Source organism: Rhinoderma darwinii, chromosome 3 (genome assembly GCF_050947455.1).
Source record: "Rhinoderma darwinii isolate aRhiDar2 chromosome 3, aRhiDar2.hap1, whole genome shotgun sequence".
NCBI classification, from domain to species: domain Eukaryota; kingdom Metazoa; phylum Chordata; class Amphibia; order Anura; family Rhinodermatidae; genus Rhinoderma; species Rhinoderma darwinii.
The window spans coordinates 216,501,225-216,524,146 of NC_134689.1; positions in this window are offsets into that span (position 1 = coordinate 216,501,225).

The window sequence follows — 22,922 nt, forward strand, 5'->3', positions numbered from 1 at the left end:
TACACTACACACGTAGTGTAATGCACTCCAACTGTCATTGTGACGTGACAGTCACACTGACAGGAAGTCTCGGAGAAGCGACAGGAGGCTGCTCCTCCGAGGCTTCCGTACATGGCAACCCGGAGGTCATTGTCTGACCTCCGATTGCCACGACAAGCATCGGTAGCCCCCACGATCACTCCGCATTTATGGGGTTAATTGCCGAAATCAGCGGCGATGGTCCGCTGACCGGCAAGGCTGTAGTGTCAGCTGTCGGGGACAGCTGACTTCCCGGTTCCCGGACACTGTCCGTTAGGACAGTGTGCGCCGGGAACTACTCCGCAATAGTACGTCTGGATGCGGGAACTAACCCCTCTGCAGGACGTACTATTGCGGCACAGCGCGGCAAGAGGTTAATTTCTGAGCCTTGCCGTGTGTCCAAACAGTAGTTTATGACCACATAGGGTATTACCATACTCATGAGAAATTGCTTTATACATTTTGGCGGGCTTTTTCTCCTTAAGTCCTTGTGGAAATGATAAAATATAGCTAAATATAGCTAAACCTACATTTTATTGGAAAAAAATTTAGATTTTCATTCTCACAGCCTAATTCCAATAATTTCTGCAAAAAACCTGTGGGGACAAAATACTCACAAAACCCCTACCCTAGATAAATTCCTTGAGGGGTGTAGTTTGCCAAATGGGGTAACTTTTTAGGTGTTTCCACAGTTTTGGTCCCACAAGGGCTTTGCAAATGTGAAATGGCCTCTGCAAACAATTCCAGCTAATATTGAGCTGCAGAAGCCAAATGGTGCTCCTTCCATTCTGAGCCCTGCCGTGTGTCCAAACAGCAGTTTATGACCACATATGTGGTATTACCGTACTCGGAGGAAATTGCTTTACAAATATTGGGGTTGCTTTTTCTACTTCCGTCATTATGGAAATGAAAAGAATTTAGCTAAACCTACATTTTATTGGAAAAAATGTAGATTTTCATTTTCATGGCCTAATTCCAATTAATTCAAGAAAATACCTGACAAGTAGTCTTCCTTTAGGAGCAACCGACAAGACGATAGGGAGATTCACCCGCTTTCATATATTAATGGCATGTGAATTGATGCTCTCTATTTTCTCTCTTTCTTCATTATAATAGTCCGGATCTGGAGTCCAGGCTCACCCCGACCTCCACCCACCAGGTACCCTTTCCGCCCTTGTTTTGTCTCCCTCTTGTTTCCTTCCCTTTTTAGGTGGTGTTTTAAACCCTATGACTCATTACAATGTCTGTGGCTATAATGCGTTGTACAAAGGAGCCTATACTGTTATTATGTTTTTCTCCCATTATCTCACAATACTTCTGCTCGTTGTACCTATTCACACTGAAACGTAATATTATTATTTATAAAAGGATGTAATTCTCACCTTCCCGTTGAGGCTATACCCTTATTGGTGTTTCCTTATTTCTAAGGAAGAATGTATTTCCTCTGTGTTTTGATTTTTGTCTGTTTTGAAAATAAATAAAAACTTTGAATATGAAAAAAAAAAAAATTAAACCCAAAAAATATTGCAGAATTGCTGTTATTTTTTCAATCCTTCCCTAAAAAAAGGTTTACAATACAATATATGTTCTCCAAAATGATGGCATTAAAACTTACAGCACGTCCCACAAAAAAAAGCCCTCATATAGCTACGTCAACAGAAAAATGTAAACGTTATGACTTTCGGAATGCAATGATGCAAAATGATGGCCCAGACTAATTTATATGCTTAGCAGTCTTTCACCCACAAGCCCACGTCGTCATTTGTTAGACCCCACAGGTGGACCCTGTAGATGCAGTGGAGATGATGATGTTTTGGGACTCTGTGCTGCATATTGTGCTAGTAAAGAAGTCAAAGGTTAGGCAATACTGGAGCATGGATATTTTGCACAATACTCCAATTTACTGCATAACCATGTTCTATAGTACAAAAAGCTACCCGCGCACATCATACAGATTACATTATATATTGCTTACATGCTATTCTGATCAGGGCCACTTCTGCCATGAGGTGAGATAAGCATCTCGCCTAAGGCGGCAGTCTGCTCAACCAACAGCCGCCACCCCCTCCATCCCTACAATTGTATCTGTGTCTATAGGAGATATAGTTGCGGATATGTTGATAAAGTAAGGAGCCGGAGACATCTGAGCGTCTAACTCTGCAGAGACGAGTCTTGGCAAGGAGAAGTCTTCATGGCGGTCTGGACCGGATGAAGAAGAAAAGGAAAGAGAACTATTCCAATTAAAGCAGACATCAACTGTGAGTCCCTGAATGTAAATGTTTATTCTCCCTCTGACTGATCAGCACTTTAGTCACTGTATGATGCTGTATTTGTGCTGTTGCTGAATATATCTACTGAACTTGGTTCTGGTACAATATATATTTATTGAGCTTGGTTCTAATGCCATTTATATGTACTGATCTTTGTTCAAGTGCTGTAAACATGTACTGAGCTTGGTTCTGGTGCTGTAATTATGTACCAAGCTTAGTTCTGGTGCTGTATTTATGTACTAAGCTTGGTTCTGCTGCTGTATTCGTGTACTGTGCTAGGTTCTGGTGCTGTATATATGTATTGAGCTTGGTTTTGGTGCCATATATGTGTACTGAGCTTGGTTTTGATGCTGTATATATGTACTGAGCTTTGTTCTGGTGCTGTATTAATATCCTGAGCTTGGTTCTGGTGTTGTATCTGTACAAAACTATTTAATTCAAGGGAAGTGGCTGCATGCAGCGCTATTCTTTCTGTCAAAATTATGGAAACCACAGCGAAACCTAACAGACCCCATTATTAGTATATGGGGTCTGTCAGGCAGCAGTGGTATCTATCGTACAAATAATCAAACAGGGCATTGTGGCTTCTGTTAAAAGCAGAACCCAAAATGGTAGTGTGAAGAAAGTCTAAGAAGTCTGTTTTGCTGGGGCCACTATGTTGACATATACCCGCTGTCCTCTGCGGTTAGAAGGTCTGAGCATCCAATGTCTTATTTTGACAAGAAAACATTTCACCTGTCCAGCAAAATGAGAGATGTACTGTGCAGAAGACAGTAATAAATGTTACCACAGCAACCAGGGCTAGACTGGCCATCTGGCAGTTCTGGCAAATGCCAGATGGGTCGGTGAACAATGGGCCATCTGCTGGCCACCCAAACAATCAATGTCGGACAGTCAGGACCACACCGTCCATGAGCGAGTTTTTTCCACCTAAAAGTGTGAGTGCCATTATCTACAGGGGGGCTATATGTGGGGCACTATATACAGAGGGAGCTATATGTGGGACACAATATACAGGGGAGGCTATATGTTGGGAACTATCTACAGGGGAGGCTATATGTGGGTCATTAACTACAGGGGAGGCTATATGTGGGACACTATCTACAGGGGAGGCTATATGTGGGACACAATCTACAGGGGAGGCTATATGTGGGGCAATATATACAGGGGAGTATATATGTGGGTCACTATCTACAGGGGGACTATATGTGGGACACCAAATACAGGGGGGCTATATGTGGGGCACTATATACAGGGGGCTATATGTGTGGTACTATATACAGGGGGCGCTTTATTTGGGGAGCTATCTGCAGGGGGGCTATATGTGGGGCACTATATACAAGGGGCACTATTTGTGGGGAGCTATTTACAGGGGGGCTATATGTGGGGCACTATCTACAGGGGGCTTTATGGGGCACTATATACAGGGAGCACTGTGTGTGTGGGACACAGTGTATGGTGCTATTATAATCAGGGACACAGTGTGTGGTGCTATTATAATCAGGGACACGGTGTATGGTGCTATTATAATCAGGAACACAGTGTATGGTGCTTTTATAATCAGGGACACAGTGTATGGTGCTATTATAATTGAAGGTGCAGTGTATGAACTATTATATTTAGGGGTACAGTGTGTTGCACCATGAGAATTTTATCTTCGTTTATACGTACAGAAATGTTTAAAAAGTGAGTAGCTGAAGACATCTGAGCGGCAAACGGCAAAAATGGACTGTGGCTGAATATGTACTGAACTGTGTTCTGGTACTGTATATATGTAATGAGCTTCGTTCTGAAGCTGTATAAATGTACTGAGCTTGGTTCTGGTGCTGTATATATGCATCGAGCTCGGTTCTGAAGCCGTATATATTTCAGAGCTTGGTTCTTGTGCTGTATATATTTCAGAGCTTGGTTCTGGTACTGTATATATGTTAGCACTTGGTTCTGGAGCTGTATATATATGTCAGAGCTTGATTCGGGAGCTGTAATTATATAGAATATATTTATAATAACAAAATTGCAGGGCAGATTGAATTGTTTTCAATTCATTGTATATTTAATGGGAACCTGTCAAGTAGTTGAAACCCCTTGAACAGCCACCATGCAGTAATACATGACCTGACTATTTCCAAACATTCCCCTGTATGTTGTTTTCAGATGCAGAAAAATCTATAAAATCAACTTTTAAAATGGCGCACACTACATGCTAATTACTCATTGAAGGATCATAGGGCGATGCCGCTATCCTGAAGAGTCACATAGTCCTGCCTCCAAACGCAACTTTCCATGTTTGATTGACATCCCTCTAGCTGTTATACATCACTACCAGTCCCCTCCAACTTTTTTGGATATGCCATTGCCTTGTACTACTTGGGTACACACCGTGCAGAGAGGTGTACTCTGCCCAACTGCACTGCGCATGCCAGTGCAAGGTAACGGCGAATCCGCAAGAGTTGGAAGAGGCTACTAGTGATGTAGAACAGCCAGGATGATGTCAATCAAAATCTGGGGGGCGCCATTTCAGTTTTCACCTCAGTCAGCAGAAAATATAGAATCGGCCCTGCGGACAGTGGTGAACACAAGCACCAACAATAACTGCTGCCTCCTGGTGTTTAAAACCACAGATTTATTGCTGTGTACTCTGCAATGATGGGAAGGAGCACTGCAGAAATGAAGTATAGTGCCTGTTGGTTGCTCTGCACTGATGGCTAGCTCATTAGCGCATATCTCTAGTGCCGCAGAGGAAAAGGAGAATCAGTACCTGCCCAGTCTGCATGTACAAATAAAACCTAACGCTGGTTGGCTTATGATTCACTGTATAACTGATACAACAAAATTGTGCTCCCACAATATAGGACATTTTTATGGATTCACTGAAGTGATATATGAGTAAAATATAAGTTTATTTAGATAACTCTCTAAAAACAGGGATACAATCACCACCGTGACAAAAGCCCCACCGTGTGAATTTAAAAACGTATTAAACAGTAAACTACTGAGTCCTGATACCATTGCGAACCCTCTATGACTCAGTATGTTTATAACAGATATCAAAACGGAATCAGCATATAACCATGGGCAAAACAGTAGTATAAACCTTGAAACACACTAGAGCCCGCGATAACCGCACCTGGAACTCCCAGTGTTAAAGGATACAACAATTCACACTGTCACCAATGCTACAATTCCTCACTAACACGACCCTACGCATTTCTTGTACTTATCATCAGGGGTCTGTACTTGGTCACTCTGGCCGGGATGCCAGCGATATTAATTCAACAGCAGGTATTCTGCTGTACACCACGGAAGCATGCTCGCATTGATATCAGCGGCATGCCTAAGCTGGTTGGCTTAGCCTCAGCCAATCAATGATGGGCTTGCTCTTTCTACTGCCCCCTGAGCACAGCTTCAGTCTGGCTGCCGAGGAGAAGGAGACTCCAGCCCCTGCCAGGTATGTTGCTGATGGCTGTAGCGCCAGCAGGTGTATTTCTTTATCTGCTTCAGCTTCATGTAAGATGCAAGCAGCCTTTTACAATGAGGGGGGTAGGGGGGCATAAGTGAGTGTAAAGGACATGGCTGATGCACACAGTATCTGCTAGCTACCTGCTTGTGGGAGAGGAGGTGGTCCAGATACTGTAGATAGGAGGAGCTACAGGGTTAAAAGGGTGAGCATCAGGTTATGGTTAATTTGAGCCGATGGGAGGGGCTTTGTAAAATGGGTGTGGTGTTGTGGGCACATGGACGGGCTTAGTGGTGGAGGGGGCATCTTAGGTATAGAGGTCTATGTACTGCCAGCATCCTGCATGCCAGTGCCCAAGAATCAGCACTCTACAAAAGACAGCAGGTAAATATACCAATGTGAATGAAATGTTGGATTGATTTTTGTAGTGTGACTGGTTAATGTAGCGTTAACAGTGTATGTCAATTGTATGAGTGAAATATGCAAATTGTGTGAGTTTTGTATCTTCTTCTAATGTATTGGTGGCATTGGTGTGCGCATTGTTTTCAATATGAGTGTGAGTGGTATGTGTGGTATCGGTATAGTGTGTAAGTGTTATGTGATGTATGTGTTTAGCATTTGTGTGGTGTGTGCGGTATGTGTCTAGTGTAAGGAGTTTGTGCGGTATGGGTCTAGTGTGTGGTACGTGTCTAGTTTGTGAGTAGTATGTGTCTAGTATGTGAGTGGTATTTGCGGCATCTGTTCCAGGTGTGAGTAGTGCTTGTTCAACATGTGTCCTTGATGTGGGTAGACAAAGTGTGGCATATCTCTTAGGTGTGAGTGGCGAGAGTGGAGGATATATCCCAGGTGTGAGTGGTGTGCGTGCGCATGTGTCCTAGGTGTGAGTAGTGCATGTGTGGCATATGTCCTAGGTGTGAGTGGGGGATGTGTTCTAGGTGTAAGTGGTGTGCGTCTGCATGTGTCCTTAGGTGTGCGTGGTGTGCGTGCGCACGAGTCATATGTGTGAGTTGTGTGTGTGCACATTTGTCCTAGATGTGAGTGGTGTGCATTCACATGTGTCCTAGGTGTGAGTGGCACGAATGCAGCAAGTGTTCAGCTTGTGCGTTGCATCTGTGCGTCATGTGTCCAGCATGTCAGTGCGTGTGTATATGGCTGAATATAAAATATATATCATACTATTTAGTTATAGTATGGTGATATTTTGGCATTGTATAATGGTATAATTTGCAATGTTTATCTGTCATTATTAGGCCATGATCACGCAATCAGGATTTGATTAGGACTACGTCCCTGGTACCACACCTAAATCCCTTTCAAATCAATTAACATTCTGCATCCATTACAAGTGAAGCAATAAGTAAATCTATCAGTCTGATTTAGGGGGGATGTCATTTAAATTTTCACCTCACACAGCAGAAAAGCTAGAATCGGCCGTGATCCTGATTGTGCAGGTTATCAAAGCCCTTGAATGTGGTAACAGGGAGAGGGGGGCTCAAGCATGTCTGCCTCAAAACGTCATAATTTCCACTGGAAGCAAAGCCTTTCGTATTGTGCCAGGGCAACACGTTTCTTACCAAAGTTCCCCAAACTGAAAAGAAGTGAAGGACCCAAAATAGATGCAGAGTGTGTTCCAAAAGGGGGATAAAAAAAATGACACCATTTATCAGTGCAACACCTGCCCCAAAAAACCTGGCCTGTGCATAATGGATTGCTTCAATGCCTACCACACATATATGAATTACTATTTTTCTTATTTGTTTTCCAAATTATTATACCATCTTGTTATGTGCTGATGTACTCCGCACAGATTACATATGCACCCACATTATAAATTGAAATACCAGTAAAACCCCCGAACAAAACTGATGCCATATGGTGATCTTCTGAGCCTGGCAGTGTGCTCAAACATCAGTTTATGACAACTTATGGAGTATCACTGTGTCGCACAATTATTTAAGGGGTGTGTATCACACGTGGGACAAGCTAAGTATTACATATTGGGCACTGAAATGCATATCTCTGGGAAAAAAATAGTTTTCACTCTGCAACACCCATTGAGAACTAATTTCTGGAAAACACATGTGGGATCAAAATGCTCAATATACCACTAGATAAATGCATTGAAGGGTGTAGTATTTAAAATAATCTTCTTTAATTTATTATTTTATTATTTCACCTCTACATACGTGGGCAATACTGCTCTTTCAATCTTGAGCCCTGTCGTATGTCCAGGCAAAAGATTAGTGCCACATGTAGAGTGTTTCTAAAATCAGAAAACGAAGCATACATAATAAATCTGTCATTTCGCAGTGGCACAAGCTGGGCATAAGATATTGCACACTGAAATGGCATATATATGGAAAAATGAGAATTTTCACTTTGCAACATTCATTGCGCACAGTGGCGGATTAAGTAGACCATGGGCCCTGGGCTGTTACCGAAACTTGGGCCCCCCTTCTCCACCATCGCCCTGCCGCGACATAACTATTGTTAACACTACATTTTTGTGCAAGCATTAACAAATGGGTGTTACGATTTCCCTTGTCAAAGGGCTGTATCCCTACATACTGACAGTCTCCAACCATCACTGACAGTATCACACTGTGCAGGGACACATCTTCCTGACAAGGGGAATTGTCTATCAGTCCTGTACTGCACATAGACGTTTTGTGAAATACAAGGATTTCCTATAATAAACATGTCAGGAGAGGTGAAGGATTCTCTATAAATCTAATGACTCACAGGTGACGACTTCTCAGATTCTAGCAGTTTTTTTTCTCTTCTCCATCCGGTCCAGGCCTCTATGATGACTTCTCCCAGCCACAGCCCATTTCTGCAGTTTGCCGCTCAGATGTCTTCGACTCCTCACTATTTCCACACCTATAAAAGAAGATAAAATTATCATGGTGCCAGTGGCGTAACTACCGCCGTAGCAGCAGTAGCGGCTGCTACGGGGCCCGCGGCATGAGGGGGCCCGTGTCGCCCGCCGGCACGGGCCCCCACCATGGCCGGAGGCTCCGCTAGCTGCCGCTATGGCTGCTACAGCGGGACGCCACTGAACACTACGGCAGAGCAGGGAGGTATCTCCCCGCTCTGCCATTAACTGGTTCCCGACCGCTGGCTGTATTTTTACGGCCAGCGGTCAGGGTCCTTAAAACCCGAGCCATAGACTTTCTACGGCTCGGGTTTTAACTTGCTGCCCGCGCGATCGGGCAGCTGAATGGCGGGTCTCCAGCTGTCAGTGACTGCCGGGGACCCTGAGGAGAGAATAGAAGCAGCTTTCGCTGCTTCTGTCTTCTCTGATCACTTGTACACAGCGCTCAATGAACGCTGTGTACAGGAATAGAGACAGCAGCAGCGGCGCTGTCTCTATTCCTCCCGGTGATCATGTGACTGGTCACATGATCGCCGGGTGCCGTTAGTGGCAGACTGTTGCTGGGTCTAACTAGACCCAGCACAGCCCTATTAGTGACAATCGTCACTATGAGAGGGCTGATTTCCCCTGTAACTGGGGCTGCTGTCCAGCTCCAGTTACAGTGGAAAAACATGGTGTAAAAGAAAGAAAAAAAATATATAAAGTTCCCCAAAGGTCTTCTTTGACCTTTGAGGGACAGACCATAGTAATAAATAAATAATAAAGTAAAGTGCAAAAAAATGTAAATAATAAATACACATAAAATACCCACCCCCCAAAAAAAAACGTTCCCCCCCCCCGCCAATCATTGTTGTAACGCTAGCCCTGACCCAATTACCCTAATATAGACATGTAATATATAAAAATTTACGGTAGACAATGACGATCACAAATAAAAGGTCTATTTTAGGGTAAAACTATGTTATTACCAAAGAAAAAATAGCTGTAAAAAAGCTTATTTTTTTACTATTATTTTCAAACTTTATGAATAAAAATTCTAAAATAGCAAAAAAGGTGTGTATAAAAACGATACAAAATGAAACCTGCATTGTCTAAAATCACGTCGTTAGCCCAACAAATAAAAAAGTTATAGCCATTTAACTAACACGTGCTAAAAATGGCTAAACGGTGTCTGGTCCTGAAGGCGCAAAATAGAGCAAAAGACATGTATCCCCCCCCCCCCTCTCCACAGGACATGTATCCCCTCTCCACAGGATCTCCACAGGACAGGGGATACATGTGTGATCGCTGGCATTGATAGGGAGAACGTGGGACTGAAAGTCCCCTGAAGTTCTCCATCACAAACCTCGGACTTCCGGGGTCTGTGTCGGCAGCTCCGTAGAAATGAATGGAGCGCCGGTCGTGCTTGTGTGCATGCGTGACCAGCGCTCCTTTCATTTTTATTGAGCTGCGCAGACGCCGGAAGTCAGAGGTTTGTCATGGAGAAGTTCAGGGGACTTTCAGTCCCCCGTTCTCCCTATCGCTGCCAGCGATCACTCATGTATCCCGTATCCTGTGGAGATCCTGTGGAGTGGGGATACATGTATTTTGTAGGACACACTGTAGGTCGCATTTTTTTGGGAGGGGGGACGCTGTATGGCGTTCCCTACAGGGGGGGTGGCTGTATGGCGTTCCCTACAGGGGGGGGAGCTGTATGGCGTTCCCTACAGGGGGGGAGCTGTATGGCGTTCTCTACAGGGGGGGCTGTATGGCGTTCTCTGCAGGGGGGCTGTATGGCGTTATCTACAGGGGGGCTGTATGGCGTTATCTACAGGGGGGCTGTATGGCGTACTCTACAGGGGAATGTATGGCGCTATCTACAGAGGGGGGGGGCTGTATGGATGGCGTTATCTACAGGGGGGGCTGTAAAAAAGGCACTATCTACAAGGGGGGGGGTTGTGTGACACCCAGGGGAGGGGGGCCCCAGTCAAAAGTTTGCTATGGGGCCCAGTCTTTCCTAGTTACGCCCCTGCATGGTGCCAAACACTGTGCCCCTAAATATAATAGCCCCATACACTGGGCTCCTGAATAAAATAGTACCAAACACTGTGCCCCTGAATATAATAAAACCCTACACTGTACCCCTGAATATAATTGTGTCAAACACTGTAAAGTAATGCACCACATACACAGTGCCCCCTGTATATAAGGTCACACACAGCCCCCTGTAGATAACATTACGCACAGCCCCTGTAGATATCGCATATCCCCCTGTATCTAGCACCACACACATCACCCCTAGAGAGCGTCACACACAGCCCCCTATAGATAGCGCCACACAGCCCCCCCTGTAGATAGCGCCACACAGCCCTTCCCTTCTTGTAAATAGTGCTCACAGCCCCCCCTTGAATATCGTGCCACACAGCCCCACCTTGAATATAGTTCCACACAACCCCCCTTGAATATAGTGCCACACAGCCCCCCTTGTAAATAGTGCCACACAGCCCCCATTGAATATAGTGCAACAAAGGCCCCTTGCATAAAGTGCCACACGGCCCCCCTTGTATATAATGCCACACAGCCCGCCCTTGTATATAGTGCCACACAGCCCCCCTTGTAAATAGTGCCACACAGTGCTCTCCCTTGTATATAGTACCACACAGCGCTCCCTCTTGTATATAGTGCTACACAGCAAACACCCTTGTATATAGTGCCACACAGTGCACCCCCCTTCTATATAGTGCCACACAGCACAATCCTCCATTGTATATAGGGCCACACAGTGCTCTCCTCCTTGTATAGAGGGCAACACAGTGCTCCCCTTTTATATAGAGCCACACACTGCTCCCCCTTGTATATAGGGCCACACAGCGCTTCTCCCTTGTATATAGGGCCACACAGCGCTCCCCCCTGTAGATAGCGCCACACAGCCCTTCCCTTCTTGTAAATAGTGCTCACAGCCCCCCCTTGAATATAGTGCCACACAGCCCCACCTTGAATATAGTTCCACACAACCCCCCTTGAATATAGTGCCACACAGCCCCCTTGTAAATAGTACCACACAGCCCCCATTGAATATAGTGCAACAAAGGCCCCTTGCATAAAGTGCCACACGGCCACCCTTGTATATAATGCCACACAGCTCGCCCTTGTATATAGTGCCACACAGCCCCCCTTGTATATAGTGCCACACAGCCCCCCTTGTAAATAGTGCCACACAGCGCTCTCCCTTGTATATAGTACCACACAGCGCTCCCTCTTGTATATAGTGCTACACAGCACACACCCTTGTATATAGTGCCACACAGTGCACCCCCCTTCTATATAAAGCTACACAGCACAATCCTCCATTGTATATAGGACCACACAGTGCTCTCCTCCTTGTATATAGGGCCACACAGCGCTCCCCTTTTATATAGAGCCACACAGTGCTCCCCCTTGTATATAGGGCCACACAGCGCTTCTCCCTTGTATATAGGGCCACACAGCGCTCCCCCTTGTATATAGTGCCACACAGCATTCCCCTTGTATATAGGGCCACACAGCACTCCCCCTTGTATATAGTGCTACACAGCTCCCCCCCTTGTATATAGTGTCACACAGCACTCCCCCCTTGTATATAGTGTCACAAATCGCTCCCCCTTGTATATAGGTCCACACAGCGCCCCCCCTTGTATATAGGGTCACACAATGCCCCCTTGTATGTAGGGTCACACAGCGCTCCCCCTTGTATATATGGCCACACAGCACTTCCCCCCTTGAATTTATTGTCACACAGCACTGCCCCCCTTGTATATAGGTCCACATAGCACTGCCCCTTGTATATAATTTAAACAGCACATTTCATCAAAATGAATCAAAACGTGTATGCAGGTGCAAGAACGCCTGTGACTGCAAATTTATACAGCACACAATAAAATGGCGACAGCACACTGCGAACACCAATGTAACCTAAACTGCTAAATATAAATAAATATACATTACATGCTAAATCTACTTACAATAAGGAGGTTCTTGGCGCACATTTTGGTCAAAATGTGTGGGCCCACCTGCCACGACAAGGCATCCTTTATATACCATCCCCAGATATATGTAGTCTTAGTCTCAGTTCTGAGCGTATGTGCAGAGTAGGTTCCTACTTATAGAGGACGCCTTGTCGTGGCAGGTGGGCCCACACATTTTGACCAAAACGTGCGCCAAGAACCTACCTATTGTAAGTAGATTTAGCATGTAATGCATATTTATTTCTTGTGTAAATGAAAAATTTTGAGCTAAAACTATACATTTTATTTTTTATTTCTAATAAATTTTATTTTACACCCGAGGGATCAAAATGCTGACTACACCCCTAGATGAATTCCTTTAGGGGTTTAGAATCCAAAATTGAATATTTTTTGGGTTTTCTCTTGTTTTAACAAATAGTGCCTGAAAAAGGCCCCAAATTCACAAGGGTCTCTTTCAATTCTGAAGCCTGTGTTTGTATCAAGTAGCAAACTAGAGCCACATATCGGATATTTAAAAAAAAACAACAGAATCAAGGTAATTATGATTTAGTTGCGTTTCTCTTTTAAAAACTGCCATATCTGCAAAACAAAAAATGTTTTAATTTCACCTCAACTTTGCTTTAATTCTTGTAAAACACCTAAAGGATTATCAAACTTCCAAAATGCTGTCTTGAATTCTTTGAGGGTATATTTTAAAATGGTGTGATTTATAGGTAAGTGGGGTTCTATTATATCGAGTCACTTTGATATCTGTTATTATACTTACAATATTACACATATTCACGGTATATATCAGTTCTAGCACAAGAAGGCTTTTGTGGGTTGTTTTTTTTTTCTTTCTAGAGAACTCCAGGGTGTCACTAGAGTGGTCAGAAATGCTTTATTGTGGCATTCAGTTTGGGTTTAAAATCAAATTAATCTTCCCCTTACCCTTTTTTTTTTTTTTTTTTCAGCATTTTGGTGTATTTATAGTAGCAGAGTCTATGTGAATTGTTATACTTGTGTACATAATATTTACTCTGGTTATAGAATTAATGCCTCATATTCCATTATTACTGAATGTCAGCATTTCACTGCGTTTTCAGAAAGTTTATACTAACCATCAAATTGTTTTTCAGTCCTCCAAAAAAATATTTTTGGTGGGTGAGCACATTTTTCTACTTTGAACTAAAACAAAAATGCCATTCAGAGCAATTAAAGGTTCCAGTAATGCATGAAATATCATTTAAATAAATCCCATGGAATAAATGTTTCTTACCATGTTTTAACAACGTTTTATGGAAATATAGATTAGTAGATTAATCGTCCGATTACTTTTGCACAACTACTTAGGGCTTATCTCTGCCAGTTTATCTAAAATTAACTCACTCACAAGATTCTGCACCACAAAGCACTATGTATTTTTTTTACATTTTTCAGTTTCTACACAATATAAAACTTTCATCATAGCTAGGACAAGGGGTAAATATAGAAGTCAGCCACCTGGGGCACCACTGAAAGGGGAGCCAAAGTAATGGATTAAAGATAGATAGTCTGCCAAATTTTGGAGCAGCTGATAATGCTGTTGGTGTCCGGGTATGATAAATAATTCCCTTTAGTGCATTGGTTAGGAAATGGTGCCTGTCACACAGGAAGAGTCTTTGTCTGTATTACCGGCATGCACTGTAACCAATTGGCACTTCCCCATAGAGAGGAGTGGCTGATTGAAGACTGCAAGTTTAATGCGGCACAGGAGCTGGCGGCATGTTAAAATAGCCCTGCATTCAGAACTGTCTATATGTGAAGTGGATAGGGCTAGAAGAAAATAGGGAGTATGTATAATAAATAAGAACACTAGGGAGTGGCAAGGTTCAGGGAAAATTTCATGAATAATTGTTTATTCAACAGCCAGGGCCCTACATCTACTTACTCATCCCGTTCATGTCAAGTCCTCTTCATTTATGGGCGCAGGACGCAGTATGCGCGGCACAAATAATGTCCTAGCACTGAATGCTGTGTGATTCTCTCTGCTGGGGTCCTATATCTAGGCCTATAATGTGTGATACGCTCTGCTGGGGCCTGTATCTAAGCCTATCATTTATGCAACCTGCCAAAATCATAAATAAAAGTCTTATAGGAACACTTATTTTATGCAGTTGTAAGTGCTGTGAAATATTTTGGCGCTATATAAATAGATTAATATTATTTATGCACATTTTTCATACTATACATAATATAATATATTTAGCATAGGATTTTTATTAAGTCATGTCATTTAATTGCATTACATTTTAATTTCCTCTTGTATACAAAATATGACATCTATATTGTACAGAGATATACAGAAAGCTTGTGCCAGTGCGAAACGTCAGCATTTCTAGAAACCGGGGATTTAATATTTTGCAGATGTAGCTACTTAAAACTTAAACATAATAAATAAAAGACTTGAGCTAAATTGATTAGAAGGTACTGAAATAATAATAATTTTCTTCCTAGGGGCAATTACATCCTAAAAAGAATAATTCAATGTGTTACTAATGCTAATTCAGGAAAGTGAAAAATCTTAACAAGTTACAGAACTTTCTATTTTATCATCATTTGAGCAGATCGTGTTCTTATTTTAGGTAGAATTTTCTTCCCCTTATTTATATAGTAAAATAGTGCATGAACAGCTATACAAATTACCCTTGTACAAATATACACAATTTCTAAGGCACAAAATTAGCCAATGACTTGATAAATGTAAGAAAAAAACATGTTGAACATGTCCACATAGCTGCATGCCCTTGAAAGCCACTTATAGTGGAATTCTGAACTGCTGCAAATATATCTATATTACAGGGTTATTCCCATCACAGAAAGTGATGGCATAATGCTAAGATATGCCATCACTTTCTGATCATGGAGTTTCAACTGCCGGGACCATAACTGTTTCTGACATTGAAGGGGCTGCAGTGCTCTAGGCCAACGTTTAAGCAGGGCACTGCAGAATGGCCACTTCATTTTTAGGATCAGTTAGGTCTCATATCAGTGGGGTCTCATAGGTCAGATGCCCATTGGTCAGAAAACGATAGCATATACTAGCAAATAGGGATGCACGATGCATCAAAATTTCGATACTGTTTCCATACTGTGCATTCCCAAACGGTTCGATACCGTCATTTCATGTATTGTAACACATGAATGTATGAGAGCAGGGTTGTGGCTGTGTAATAGATGTGTGATACAGCCATTGCCCCGCTCCTGAGTCCTGACAAGTGCGCGCCGTCAGGATGATGCGATGTGGGCAGCGCTGCACTAATGAGCGGCAGCACGGAAGACCGAACGTGGCAGGCGCTGTGCAAAACACCCTCATGCTCTGTCTTCAGTGCCTGAACCGCCGCTCATTAGTGCAGCGTCGGCCGCATCTCCTCATTATCAATATCTGATTATGCCTATGCTGTATTGCTTGCCCAAGGTACATAAAAATCTGACTACACCCCCTGGTAGACCAATAGTCTCGGGTAGGGATTCCTTACTAAGCCCTATGGCGATCTTCTTAGATAAGGTCCTTACGAGATTTGCGACGTCAGCCAGATCATATGTGAGGGACACCTCTGATTTTTTGCTTAAGATCAGGGAGGTCTCTATTCCTACAGGAGCACTGTTAGTCTCGTTCAATGTGACGAGTCTCTATACGTCCATCAATCATGAATGAGGCTTGAACAGTGTTAAGACAGTACCTGATCGGACTGACTTTTCTACGAAGTGCAAGAGTTTTCTCTTGGGACTACTTGAGATTGTCCTTATGTGTAATTATTTCCTGTTCAATGATGAGTTTTTTCTGCAGTTGAGAGGTACCGCCATGAGCTCGAATGTGGCACCCACATATGCCAACATAGTCATGGTGGACCTTGAGGAGATGTCGGTCTATGTATCCCACCACTTCAGCTCTGTGCTGAGGTGGTTGAGATACATCGACGACATCTTCCTCGTTTGGACAGGGGATATGTTAGGTTTGGAGCAGTTTTTTGATGTTCTTAATAATATAGATCCAGATATAAAATTTACCAAGATGGTTTCAGATACAAACCTTACCTTTTTGGATACGATGGTCTTTATTCAGGATGGTAGATTGAGGACTGATTTATATACGAAACCTACTGATTGTAACACTTGATTTCACTGGTCATCATCCGAACAGGATGATTAGGTCACTGCCCTTTAGCCAGTTGCTTAGGGTAAAGAGGATAGTGGATGACCCAAATGATCTGGATACCAGACTAAATGAGATGATGCATAAGTTTTTAAACAGGGGTTATCCAAAAAAGATTGTTAAAATACATCTCGATAGGGTACAACAATTGGATAGGAAGGTTTTGAGTGAGAAAAGAGACAGAACAACTAAGGATAAAAGACTCCCGATGGTATCTACTTTTAGCACTGGGAGCGCTAATGTTGCAGGAATCATTAGAAAACATTGGCACGTTTTGGGAAACTTTTATGATAAGGTATCAGAATTTTGTTTCCCTCCTCTATTTTCCTACAAAAGATGTCGTAATTTGAAAGACAAATTGGCCAGAACAGATGTTGGCAGTATACATGGTGGACAGGCTTGCAGGACACTAAAGGGATGTTTCCCTTGTCTTTCCTGTGACAACTGTCCCCTCGTGATTAAGGGGGATGTCTACACCCACCCCAAGACACATAAAATCTATAACATTAATTCCTTCTACCCATGTACCGAGCGCGCACTTACTGTCAGTAGCAGGGCAATGGCTGTATTACACAGCCGCAGCCCCGCTCTATAACGGCGGAGATCAGAGAAACCTCATCTCCGCCGCTATTCCCCAGAATGCTGCGATCAAAGCTGACTACAGCAAAAAAAAAGCTTGAAAAGTTTCAGATAAAAAGCTTTTTAAACTGCGGAAGCAGCTATGTTATATATCTTCTCCAATGTCCATGTAACCGACAATATGTGGGCCGTACTACCCAAACCCTCAGAGACAGGATCAACAAACACAGGTTCAATGTTAAAAGTGGATACACCAAACATAGTGTATCACGTCATTTTGCTTTAAAGCACAAATGTAACTTTGATCTCATAACTGTCACCCCTATTGAGTATATTCCTGTAGATATATCCAATAGGTTCATTAGGTTAAAACAAAGGGAAAAATTTTGGATCTACAAACTGGGGACCTTGTATCCAAATGGCCTCAATGACATCGCAGAATCTACATTGGACTGATACCCTTTACTAATTTTAAAAAATGCACCTTTTAAAGCACTTTTACATATGAGCTTCTTCTTATGAATATTAATATTGCTAAATTCTTTTTGTACAATTATTTCTATATGTATCCAGCAGTTGCAAATGCATTTTTATTTATCTTACTTCAATTCTTGTGTTATTTTAAGTTTATGTTCAATGTGCAATTTCATAATCCATTGCCTTTTTGCGCAAATATTTTATGCCATTTCGTTTAAATGATTTAATTACTATATAATTATGCAATTATGCGGTTATGTACTGTCTGATCATTTTATTTCCATTAATGTTGTTAACATATGACAACAATGAATTGTTTTAACACTTTACGTTTGGATTGAACTCTGACCCGCTGGTTTTGGCGGTTTTTTCAGGACTCTGGTCTGAATTAGGCTTAATTAGCCCTGCATTCCGTATGTGTATAAATATGTGCCTCCTTGCTGTCATCTTAACTTGCCTGAGGAAGACGCCAGTCCGGCGTTGAAACGCGTAGCAATTGTCTATTTATACTACCTCAATTAAATGTATTAACTCTTTATCAAGCAGCGCCTCAGTATCCCGTTTTTTATTCTTTATCAATACAGCATCCAGGGGAAAATAAGAAGGGGGATGCCCCTGGATCGCATTATAGGAATCCCTGTGACGCGATTGAGGGCCACACCATATATGGACAGACAGCCCAGGGTCTATTGAAGGACCCCAGGGCTGTCCTACCATATTTCTTGTTGTTAGGGCATTATTAGGTATTTCCGAACAACTGCCTGTGCACTATCAGTACACAGGCTAATGTACTGGCATATATCTGATATATGCCAGTACATTAAAGTTTAAAAATAAAGTAAAAACATAAAGTAATATTAAATTTAAAAAAAGACACAAACACCTTTTTTTACAATAAGCATTAAAATAAGTCTCAATACATAAAACATACACATATTCGGTATTGGCGCGGCCGTAATAACCTGCACAACTATTTTTTTGCGTCATTTGTGATGTGTACGCTGTAAAAAAAATAAAATAAAAACTTCTTTCACTTATTAATGTAAGGCCTTATTCACACGAGGGTATTTCACATCCGTGTTACCCGCGTGAAAATAACGCACGTCCCACGGACCTATGCAAGTCAATGAGGCAACATTCAGACATTCAGTGTTTTTCATGCAGCGTGTTTCTGCTGCGTGAAACTCACAGCATGTCCTATACTTGTGCGTTTTTTGCGCATCACGCACCCATTGAAGTCAATGGGTGCGTGAAAATCATGCACAGCACACGGACGCACATCCGTGTGTTGTGCATGATTCATGCAACAGTTGCTAAAGAAATGATGAGAAAAAGAAAACCACCTCCTTTGCTGACGTAAAAAACGCATGACATACGGATGACATACGCGCGTAAGAAACGCTGACAAGCAGCATACACTGATGTTACACGGAACTGCAACGCAGGGAAAACGCTGAGTTTTTTACGATCACAAAATGGACACGTTCGTGTGAATAAGGCCTAAGGCACGAGGTGTGATAAATTTAACCTCCATGTGACTCACATTAAGGGCAGATTCACACGAACGTTGCGTTTTTGCGCACGCAAACAACGCGGCGTTTTGCGAGCGCAAAAACCATTTGACAGCTGCGTGTGTCATGCGTGTCTGATGCGCGGCTGCGTGATTTTCGCGCAGCCGGCATCATAGAGATGAGGCTTGTCGATGCCCGTCACTGTCCAAGGTGCTGAAAGAGCTAAATCTTTCAGCACCCTCGACAGTGAATGCCGAACACAACAGCGAAAAACATGTAAAAAAAAAGATAAAGTTCCTACTTACCGAGAACTTCCCGGCCGTTGCCTTGGTGACGCGTCCTTGGTGACGCGTCCATGGTGACGCGCCTCTCTTGACATCGGGCCCCACCTCCCTGGATGACGCGGCAGTCCAAGTGACCGCTGCAGCCTGTGATTGGCTGCAGCCTGTGCTTGGCCTGTGATTGGCTGGAGCTGTCACTTGAACTGAAGTGTCATCCCGGGAGGTCGGACTGCAGGAAGGAGACAGGAGTAATCGGTAAGTTAGAACTTCGTTTTTTTTTTACAGGTTCATGTATTTTGGGATCACAAGTCACTGTCCATGGTGCTGAAACAGTTTAACTCTTTCAGCACCATGCACAGTGAATGTCTCCCGACGTCGCGGACCGGAAATTTTTTGGCCGGGTTCGGCCAAAACGAGTTTGGCCGAACCCGGTGAAGTTAGCTTCGGTTGTCGGGGTTCGCTCCTCGCAAAGACACTCCGTTTGGATGCTTGGAAACAGAAAAGCACGTGGTGCTTTTCTGTTTCCATTCATCCTTTTGACAGCTGTTGCGCAAACACGCAGTTCGCACGGAAGTGCTTCCGTGCGACATGCGTGGTTTTCACGCACCCATTGACTTCAATGGGTGCGTGATGCGTGAAATACGCAGAGTTATTGAACCTGTCGCGTATTTTGCGCAGCGAACAAACGCTGCGCAAAATACACGGACTGTGTGTACTGCCCCATAGACTTCTATAGGGCATTGCGTGCCGCGCGAAAACCACGCGCCCTACACGCTGCCAAATCACGCTCGTGTGAATCCCCCCTAATAGAAATTAACCCCATCATGTACCTCACACATTAACCCATTATGACTGAGAAACATAATGGGGTTAATGACTATTAATGTGAGGCACATTCAAAATTCATTACACCACACGCCACACATCAGAAAATTGAAGAACTTTTTTTTTTTATTGCTGTTGGCAAAGTATCGTTTTGGTATCGAAATCGCAATAATACACAGAGTATCGGTATCGAAGTCCAAATTCTGGTATCGTGACATCCCTACTAGCAAAATACTATTTAAGTATAAATATCTGATATTTCTATAAAGTATAAACATCGTAAAGTAACCATGTATATGCTACAGGTATTCCTTTATGTTGCTTTCTTTCATACAATCAAAGTAAAAAAAAATTCACCTACCAAGATTTGTTTGTGCCAAGTCAGCACTGAAGATCGTATTGAATCAGTCTGGGTACAGCATTAATGGGTTTTCAGACAAATTACTTTTATAGCCTATTTACTGGATATGCCATAAATGTCAGATCAGTGAGGGTCTTACCACCAAGCTCAATCAGCTCGTATTCCATATCCCTATAGAGGGAGAGTAAGCTCACAAGCAGCAACTTCTCCACAGGGAATGAGTGTGAAAATAATTCCCCTGGAAAATCTTCTTTAAAGGCTTTAATATATATACTATACTGTATGTGCAAAAGTATTAGGGACACACCGCTTAATCATTGAATTCCAGTGTTTCATTCAGTCCCATTGCCATAGATGTATAAAATCCAGCACCTAGCTATGCAGTCTGCCTTTACAAACATTTGTGAAATAATAGGTCATTCTAAAGAGTTCCAGCGTGGTACTGTAATAGGACGCCACCCTTGCAACAATTCAGTTTGTGAAAGCTCTCCCCTTTTAGATATTCTACGATCAGGGGCGTAACTAGGAAAGACTGGGCCCCATAGCAAACTTTTGACTGGGGCCCCCCTCCCCTGGGTGTCACACAACCCCCCCCCTTGTAGATAGTGCCTTTTTTTACAGCCCCCCCTGTAGATAACGCCATACAGTCCCCCCTGTAGATAGCGCCATACAGCCCCCCCCCTGTAGACTGTATGGCGTTATCTACAGGGGGGACTGTATGGCGTTATCTACAGAGGGGGACTGTATGGCATTATCTACAGGGTGGACTGTATGGCGTTATCTACAGGGGGGACTGTATGGCGTTATCTACAGGGGGGACTGTGTGGCGTTATCTACAGGGGGGACTGTGTGGCGTTATCTACAGGGGGGACTGTGTGGCGTTATCTACAGGGGGGCTGTGTGGCGTTATCTACAGGGGGGACTGTATGGCGTTATCTACAGGGGGACTGTATGGCGTTCTCTACAGAGGGGGCTGTATGGCGCTAACGCCATACAGCCCCCACTGTAGAGAACGCCATACAGCCCCCCTGTAGGGAACGCCATACAGCACCTCCCCCTGCACGGAACGCCATACAGCCCCCCTTGCAGGGAACGCCATACAGCGCCCCCCCCTGCAGGGAACGCCATACAGCGCCCCCCCCTGCAGGGAACGCCATACAGCGCCCCCCCCTGCAGGGAACGCCATACAGCACCCACCCTGCAGGGAACGCCATACAGTGCCCCCCCCCTTGCAGGGAACGCCATACAGCGCCCCCCTGCAGGGAACGCCATACAGCACCCCCCCCTGCAGGGAACGCCATACAGCACCCCCCCCTGCAGGGAACGCCATACAACCCCCCCAAAAAAAAATGCGACCTACAGTGTGTCCTACAAATAACATGCATCCCCTATCCACAGGATAGGGGATACATGTGTGATCGCTGGCATTGATAGGGAGAACGGGGGACTGAAAGTCCCCTGAAGTTCTCCATGTCTAACCTCGGACTTCCGGCGTCTGTGTCAGCAGCTCAATAAAAATGAAAGGAGCGCTGGTCACGCATGCGCACAAGCGCGACCGGCGCTCCATTCATTTCTATGGAGCTGCCGACACAGACCCCGGAAGTCCGAGGTTTGTGATGGAGAACTTCAGGGGACTTTTGGTCCCCCGTTCTCCCTATCGCTGCCAGGGATGACACATGTATCCCCTATCCTGTGGATAGGGGATACATGTCTTTTGTTTAATGGCAGAGCGGGGACATACCTCCCTGCTCTGCTGTAGTGTTCAGTGGTGTCCCGCTGTAGCAGCCATAGCGGCAGCTAGCGGAGCCTCTGGCCATGGTGGGGGCCCGTGCCGGCGGGCGACACGTGCCCCCTCATGCCGCGGGCCCCATAGCAGTCGCTATGGCGGTAGTTACACCACTGTCTACGATCAACTGTGAGTGGTATTATTGCAAAGTGGAAGCGTTTAGGGACCACAGCAACTCAGCCACAAAGTGGAAGACAACATGAAGTAACAGAACGGAGTCGCCGAGTGCTGAGGCACATAGTGCATAAAAGTCAGAAATGATCTACTGACTCAATGACTGTAGAGTTCCAAGCCTCCTCTGGCATTAAAATCAGCACAAAAACTG